This window comes from Astyanax mexicanus, chromosome 14 (genome assembly GCF_023375975.1).
Source record: "Astyanax mexicanus isolate ESR-SI-001 chromosome 14, AstMex3_surface, whole genome shotgun sequence".
In the NCBI taxonomy this organism is placed as follows: domain Eukaryota; kingdom Metazoa; phylum Chordata; class Actinopteri; order Characiformes; family Acestrorhamphidae; genus Astyanax; species Astyanax mexicanus.
This window is the reverse complement of record NC_064421.1, coordinates 35,976,941-35,985,696: the sequence shown is the minus strand read 5'-3', so window position 1 is coordinate 35,985,696 and position 8,756 is coordinate 35,976,941. Positions and strand designations below refer to the sequence as shown.

General features: G+C 35.0%; 2 long non-coding RNA genes across 2 annotated transcripts; both read right to left on the bottom strand.

The window, feature by feature from the left end:
* Window positions 1–1,726: 1,726 nt before the first annotated feature.
* Window positions 1,727–2,643, bottom strand: LOC125781055 (uncharacterized). The gene is made up of 3 exons (XR_007424166.1): window positions 2,487–2,643; window positions 2,345–2,415; window positions 1,727–1,989 (listed from the first exon to the last, which is right to left on the bottom strand). It is a non-coding gene; the product is annotated as an uncharacterized LOC125781055 (long non-coding RNA).
* A 2,035-nt stretch (window positions 2,644–4,678) lies between these two features.
* On the bottom strand, window positions 4,679–8,463 carry LOC125781052 (uncharacterized). The gene is made up of 4 exons (XR_007424163.1): window positions 8,355–8,463; window positions 5,183–5,289; window positions 5,027–5,106; window positions 4,679–4,882 (listed from the first exon to the last, which is right to left on the bottom strand). It is a non-coding gene; the product is annotated as an uncharacterized LOC125781052 (long non-coding RNA).
* Window positions 8,464–8,756: the final 293 nt, after the last annotated feature.

Below are 8,756 nucleotides of genomic sequence, written 5' to 3'. Positions count from 1 at the left end.
TGGATGGTCTGGCGGGTATTTCATGTCAGTGCAGTTTAACCTGTTTTATATATATCTGCTATCCAAATACGTGGTTGGTCTGGCGGGTATTTCATGTTAGTGTAGTTTAATCTGATTTATATATATCTGGTATCCAAATACCTGGATGTTGTGGCGGGTATTTCGTGTTAGTTTAGTTTAGTCTGATTTATATATATCTGGTATCTAAATACCTGGATGGTCTGGCGGGTATTGCATGTTAGTTTAGTTTAGTCTGATTTATATATATCTGGTATCCAAATACCTGGATGGTCTGGCGGGTATTTCATGTTAGTTTAGTTTAGTCTGATTTATATATATCTGGTATCCAAATACCTGGTTGGTCTGGCGGGTATTTCATGTTAGTTTAGTTTAGTCTGATTTATATATATCTGGTATCCAAATACGTGGATGTTGTGGCGGGTATTTCATGTCAGTGCAGTTTAATCTGATTTATATATATCTGGTATGCAAATACCTGGATGTTGTGGCGGGTATTTCATGTTAGTGTAGTTTAATCTGATTTATATATATCTGGTATCCAAATACCTGGATGGTCTGGCGGGTATTTCATGTCAGTGCAGTTTAATCTGATTTATATATATCTGGTATCCAAATACCTGGATGTTGTGGCGGGTATTTCATGTCAGTGCAGTTTAATCTGATTTATATATATCTGGTATCCAAATACCTGGTTGGTCTGGCGGGTATTTCATGTTAGTTTAGTTTAATCTGATTTATATATATCTGGTATCCAAATACCTGGTTGGTCTGGCGGGTATTTCATGTTAGTGTAGTTTAATCTGATTTATATATATCTGGTATCCAAATACCTGGATGTTGTGGCGGGTATTTCATGTCAGTGCAGTTTAATCTGATTTATATATATCTGGTATCCAAATACCTGGTTGGTCTGGCGGGTATTTCATGTTAGTTTAGTTTAATCTGATTTATATATATCTGGTATCCAAATACCTGGATGTTGTGGCGGGTATTTCATGTCAGTGCAGTTTAATCTGATTTATATATATCTGGTATCCAAATACCTGGATGGTCTGGCGGGTATTTCATGTCAGTGCAGTTTAACCTGTTTTATATATATCTGCTATCCAAATACGTGGTTGGTCTGGCGGGTATTTCATGTTAGTGTAGTTTAATCTGATTTATATATATATCTGGTATCCAAATACCTGGATGTTGTGGCGGGTGTTTCGTGTTAGTTTAGTTTAGTCTGATTTATATATATCTGGTATCCAAATACCTGGATGGTCTGGCGGGTATTTCATGTTAGTTTAGTTTAGTCTGATTTATATATATCTGGTATCCAAATACCTGGTTGGTCTGGCGGGTATTTCATGTTAGTGTAGTTTAATCTGATTTATATATATCTGGTATCCAAATACCTGGATGTTGTGGCGGGTATTTCATGTTAGTGTAGTTTAATCTGATTTATATATATCTGGTATCCAAATACCTGGTTGGTCTGACGGGTATTTCATGTTAGTTTAGTTTAGTCTGATTTATATATATCTGGTATCCAAATACCTGGATGGTCTGGCGGGTATTTCATGTTAGTGTAGTTTAATCTGATTTATATATATCTGGTATCCAAATACCTGGATGGTCTGGCGGGTATTTCATGTTAGTTTAGTTTAGTCTGATTTATATATATCTGGTATCCAAATACCTGGATGGTCTGGCGGGTATTTCATGTTAGTTTAGTTTAATCTGATTTATATATATCTGGTGTCCAAATACCTGGTTGGTCTGGCGGGTATTTCATGTCAGTGCAGTTTAATCTGATTTATATATATCTGGTATCCAAATACCTGGATGGTCTGGCGGGTATTTCATGTCAGTGCAGTTTAATCTGATTTATATATATCTGGTATCCAAATACCTGGTTGGTCTGGCGGGTATTTCATGTCAGTGCAGTTTAATCTGATTTATATATATCTGGTATCCAAATACCTGGTTGGTCTGGCGGGTATTTCATGTTAGTTTAGTTTAATCTGATTTATATATATCTGGTATCCAAATACCTGGATGTTGTGGCGGGTATTTTGTGTTAGTTTAGTTTAGTCTGATTTATATATATCTGGTATCCAAATACCTGGATGGTCTGGCGGGTATTTCATGTTAGTTTAGTTTAGTCTGATTTATATATATCTGGTATCCAAATACCTGGTTGGTCTGGCGGGTATTTCATGTTAGTGTAGTTTAATCTGATTTATATATATCTGGTATCCAAATACCTGGATGTTGTGGCGGGTATTTCATGTTAGTGTAGTTTAATCTGATTTATATATATCTGGTGTCCAAATACCTGGTTGGTCTGGCGGGTATTTCATGTCAGTGCAGTTTAATCTGATTTATATATATCTGGTATGCAAATACCTGGATGTTGTGGCGGGTATTTCATGTTAGTTTAGTTTAATCTGATTTATATATATCTGGTATCCAAATACCTGGATGTTGTGGCGGGTATTTCATGTTAGTGTAGTTTAATCTGATTTATATATATCTGGTGTCCAAATACCTGGTTGGTCTGGTGGGTATTTCATGTGCAGGATATGTATCTTATATTGTTTTCATGTTCATGCACTCTATAGTGCTAATAACTTTATTCATATACCTCAATAGCCTGTGTTACTATTTGTACTGGTCCTAATATTCATGGTACATTTACTCTGTTAGTTGTAAAATATGTGTATTTTGTTTAAAACTGTGATTTTGTAGTATCTATATAAATCTATATTTATTTACTATGATTTTTCCCCAAATAAGTCATAAATCTTGTTATTGTTGAATTTCTTTGTGATAAATAAATGTATATATTTTTTTCTAGGTGGCGATCGTGTGAACAGTCAATCATGAAGATCCATCAGAACTTCTTCTGTACTGTCAAGAACACACTCAAGTGCCTTCTTGTCTTTTAGCGAAAAGTTGGTAAAATGTCCATGCAGTTTTTCCTCTTAATTCTGATGCCAGCTCCACAGTAACCGAATACTAGTCTTTATTGCAAGTGAAAAACTTGCTGCATCGTAAACCTTAGACTGCAATGTACAGGGCCATCTCACAAAGTTACTATTTCAGTAATTCAGTTAAAAATGTGAAACTCGTATATTATAAAGATATATTACAAACAAAGTGATCTATATTTTAAGCGTATATTTTAAGCTAAAAATCAGTGAATCAGAAAATTAGAATATTATATAAGACCAATTGGTACTTTCTGCAGTGTGGGAAGTGTGCCAAGTCCTGCTGGAAAATGAAATCTGCATCTCCATAAAAGTTCCCTCAGCAGAGGGAAGCATGAAGTGCTGTAAGATTTTGGGGGGAAACAAAACTGCACTGACTTTAGACTTGATAATAAAACACAGTGGATCAACACCAGCAGATGACATGACTCTCCAAACCATCACTGATCATCAGTAAATTTTACATTTTATTTGGAAATCAAGGGAGAGGAGTCTGGAGGAAGAGTGGAGAGACACACAGTCCAAGCTGCTTGAGGTCTAGTGTGAAGTTTCCACAATCAGTGATGGTTTGGAGAGTCATGTCATCTGCTGGTGTTGATCAACTGTGTTTTATTATCAAGTCTAAAGTCAGTGCAGTTTTGTTTTCCCACAAAATATTACAGCACTTCATGCTTCCCTCTGCTGACAGCTTTTATGAAGATTTCATTTTCCAGCAGGACTTGGCACACTGCCCACACTGCAGAAAGTACCAATTGGTTTTAAATAATATTCTAATTTTCTGATACACTGATTTTTGGGTTTTCATTGGCTGTAAGCTTCATAATCATCAACAATAAAATAAATAAATGCTTAAAATAGATCACTCTGTGTTTAATACATCTATATAATATATGAGTTTCATATTTTTAACCGAATTACTAAAATAAAGTAACTTTTCAAAGATATTACAATTTTTTGAGGTGGCCCTGTACACTCTATAGCTAACTTCAAGTAATAATTTTTGTACACAGTACTTTTGATGTTTGATAGTGCACATGTAAAATGTTTAAAATAAAGTGTCTTTTTCTTTTAACTGGGTGAATAAAGTGACTATTTTTGCATAAGAGGTTGATTATCGTTGGTTAATATTTATATTGTCTAATATAGTAGAAAATAATGCAACATTCAATTTGAGACCACATTAGCCAAAATGTATTTATTTATTTATTTTTTTTTATTGGATATACTTTCATTGTTTTATATAATTATTTTTTCATGCATTAACTCTTTACACTGGGACTACAGTTATCCTGAATCAGAACATAGTTTGCCTCTGTGTCAGATGTATGGGATTTAATACAATCTAGATATAAGGCATGAAAACAATGTTAACAATAAAAGTATGTTTATGAGCATATTGTTTCTAAACTCAAATAGCAAATGTATTAAATTCTGAAGTATACAAAAAGAGAACATTATATTGACCTAAATGTAGTTTCGTTGCGGAACATATTTTCCAGCTTTTTCTATCTAAAAAGGGCACAAAGTTCATTTACATTCTTTAGTCTCAGCAAGTGAGGGTTAGCATGTGCTGTGTCAAAGTAAATAGTTGAATTGGCAAACTGTAATTGATGGAAACTATAAAAGGTATTGTCTTTAAAAAAATAAACAACCTCAGGTGACAAAGTCTACAATAAAGTTTTTAAACATAAAATGAAAAAGAAGTCTGATTAGAGTTGTTGGAAAACAGTGGTAGCAATGACATTTAAAAGCAGGGTCAGCGGATGAGTTAGTTGGTAGGGGCTGTCTTATATCTTGCACAAAGGGCAAAGGAACTCCTCCTCTTCAGGTGAGTTTCCGACACATGAATGGTGGAACCACTTGTTGCATCAGTCACAGGCAATCTAAAAAATCAAGCAATAATTAAAACAATTAATAACATGTCAGATTTTAAATGTATGTTTTCTGACCTTATTTTTGCATTTAAAATCTGTGACAACCAAATAACTCAAAATATATACAGAAACCAAAATTATCTTAATTTGTACCCATTTAGAAGCAGTAGCAGTGTCCACAGAATCCTGGGTAGTGGCTTCCCCACAGAGTCTGCAGACATCAGACAAATCTTCTGCAAAACAAAACATTTTTGCACACTTCAAACATAAAGTTCTTACTAATTTCTTGTAAGAGTAACATGACTGTACCTGATTCCTGTAGACGTTTTACTGCAATCTCCTTTCTTGAGTTCTTTGACTGCATCTTCTGTGCTTGAAAAATGGAAATTCTGATCTTCCAGCATGCCTTCTGCAAACTAAAAACCAAACTAAAGTGAATTATTCACAAATCAAACATGGAACAGTGGTGAACCATCGACAGAGTGACCAGTTGACAACTTATTCCAAAAGGGCATGGACAACTCATCAACTTTTGCTTAAACATGCTAAATCTATGGTCATGGCAAAAAATGTTGCTGTCCTTTCTCTTTGAAAACGTAAAAATCACACTAAACTCTTACCACACAGTGAAAGACGTCATAGTTGCCCGCTTATGGCTCTCCAGAACAGTGTCAAGATCATATTGGTTTGACACAAATCCCGATAAGTGGGTATTGCTCATTGTGAGGAACGTAAACAAAATAATAATAAAAAATAAATTAAATTGAAACGTGATGTAAAATATTATATACAAACTCTCTAATTCACATTCCAAAAAACACCAACACCTGAAAGAGGCAATGATCAAAACCAAAGGCTTTGTATATCACCATGCAGATGGTAGTCATCATGACTCAAACATGTGTTGGGGTTGTGTCGTGTTGTTATAGAAAGTTGTGACACTGATGTGAAACATCAGAAAATGTGGGTCTATAAAGTATTAAAAAGATTTAACTCTTACCCAAATCAACACCGCTTTGTTTCGGCCATTAAGGAAATGCTTAATTTTAGGGAATAAATAAAAATGAATAGAAAACATATACACAATATTTTATAATAGATATAATATATTACAAAATAGTACACAAACAAATTAACATCATATCAGTTAATACCAATGCAGGTATTTGGATACCAGATATATATAAATCAGATTAAACTACACTGACATGAAATACCCGCCACAACATCCAGGTATTTGGATACCAGATATATATAAATCAGATTAAACTACACTAACATGAAATACCCGCCAGACCAACCAGGTATTTGGACACCAGATATATATAAATCAGATTAAACTGCACTGACATGAAATACCCGCCAGACCATCCAGGTATTTGGATACCAGATATATATAAATCAGACTAAACTAAACTAACATGCAATACCCGTCAGACCAACCAGGTATTTGGATACCAGATATATATAAATCAGATTAAACTACACTAACATGAAATACCCACCTCAACATCCAGGTATTTGGATCCCGGATATATATAAATCAGATTAAACTACACTAACATGAAATACCCGCCAGCATAGGCGTAGGAACCGGGGGGGATGGGTGGGACATGTCCCACCCAATATTAGAAACAGGTGGATTTGTCCCCCCCAAAAATGATATCAGTTCGCTCAGGTCTGCTGTACTATTAATGAGGAGACAGACTGGACCAATCACGGAGCCGGTTCAGGTATTAAGTCACGCCTCTCAGTAGAAACAGCCAATCAGCTTGCTGGTTTTGCGGCGCGCGGAGCAGAGGCAGTTTGCTGTTGGGGAAGCCCCGCCCCCTCGCTGTGAGATTTAGCAGCGGGATCGGGACGCAGCAGCTTCAGCTGATTTTAAAACAGATATGGATATACGGAGATTTTTCTAAAAGAAAGGTAACGATAGGCTAACCACTTCAACTGTGATGATATGTTTCTGATAGCTGGTTAAAAATACACGTCTCTGAATCAGCACACAGTTTAAACCCACTGTGATTAATAAACTGCAGCTGTGTTAGTGTGTAAGCTTATCTTTGGAATTAGCTAGATTGGGAGTCAGGGTTAAAGGAAAAAAATAAAATATATATGTAATGTTTCCCTGTACCTGATCAGCTAATCACTTTAATTTTCAAACTGTTTATTCATTTAGGATTACAGGACTTACTGTGAGCTATAATGAACGAAAATTGATTTAATTAACTAGTTATCTAGAAGCTGGATGTGGATGATCGCCAGAATTTCGTACAGTACTTTAAGTTGGTAGTTTAAAGCAGTTACTTAACCCCGATCACTGCCCTAAACTAGTGTTTTCCACCTGATCAGCTAATAAACAGTCATTTACTGAGTTAACCTGTTAAAATCCTTTAGCCCCCTATGGAGCCTAAATTAATCATGTATATCCACCAGAGGAAGCTCTAGAATATGCAGAACAGTTTTAATATGCAGTAGAATATATAAGAACTGGGTTGAGAAACACTGCTGTAACGTGACTTCTGTTCATTTGTAGTTCACAGTAAGACCACATATCCTGACGTTTATAAAAGTCTCTATGAAACGTAAAGTTACATTCTTTTACATAAAAGGACACCATCTTAAGAAGAGCTCTCAGTAGAAAAAAATAAAAGTGCAGGAGAAAATGTAAATATACAACAGAATTGACATGCCAATACATAATAATAATAATAATAATAATAATAATAATAATAATAATAACAATAATAATAATCTGTTATATTATTTTAAATATTAGGTGATAACTCAGACATTGCTTGCATAATTTTTCTAACAACAGTAGCTGTAATGTGGAGTAACATGTTTAGGTTGTAAAATCACCTTATAATAATAATTTACTTTTAATTAAAAGTAATTTCCACAAATGTTGTTCTAGGAAATTATTGGGTGGGCTTGGGTTCATATTGGCAAATGTGTCCCCCCCAATATCAAGCCCGCTCCTACGCCCTTGCCCGCCAGACCAACCAGGTATTTGGATACCAGATATATATAAATCAGATTAAACTACACTAACATGAAATACCCGCCACAGCATCCAGGTATTTGGATACCAGATATATATATATATATATATATATATATATATATATATATATATATATATATATATATATAAATCAGATTAAACTACACTGACATGAAATCCCCCCAGACCAACCAGGTATGTAAGCAAGATACTAAACAGATATGGTCACCTCAATCGAACTAAATTAGGTGTAATTTAAGATTCAGATGCCCCAACACTGCTGTACATTCAATAATATTGTTCAGCAAAGCTAACTTTGGGGCGTTTTGGAGCTTTACATTGATAAATAAATGGAATTGAGCCTCATATATTACACAGCAACATAAATAAACACTGTTCTTCCTAGATTTTAATAATTGTATTCGTTACGTGCATTTTTTATTTCACAAACAATGTGTTTTAAAGCTTGTACTGTACCTTTCTTGCTCCAGCGGTTTCTTTTTTCGGCAGCAGATTCACACCGGCCTTTTGAATTGTGCGGGTTCCTCTCTGCGCATGCTCCTTGACCCTTTTCAAGTCCCTCCCCTTACGACAACAGCCTTCCCACAACTCCGCCCCCAAAAATACGTCATGCACGAAACCCCTGGTTTTTAGTGAGAGCCTCCTCACCACAACCTGTTAAGTTGCTGTTAAGAAGTTTAAATAAACTAAGTGTTTTGCCAAGCAATGTTTCCTTATTACAAGAAGAGAAGCATAACACAAGGTAAACAAAGAAACAAACAGGAAACAAACGTAATAAGATAGGCAATAACGTGATGTGAAGATAAGCAATAACGTAATGTGGAAATAAGCAAGGACGTGACGAGACAGACAACGTGG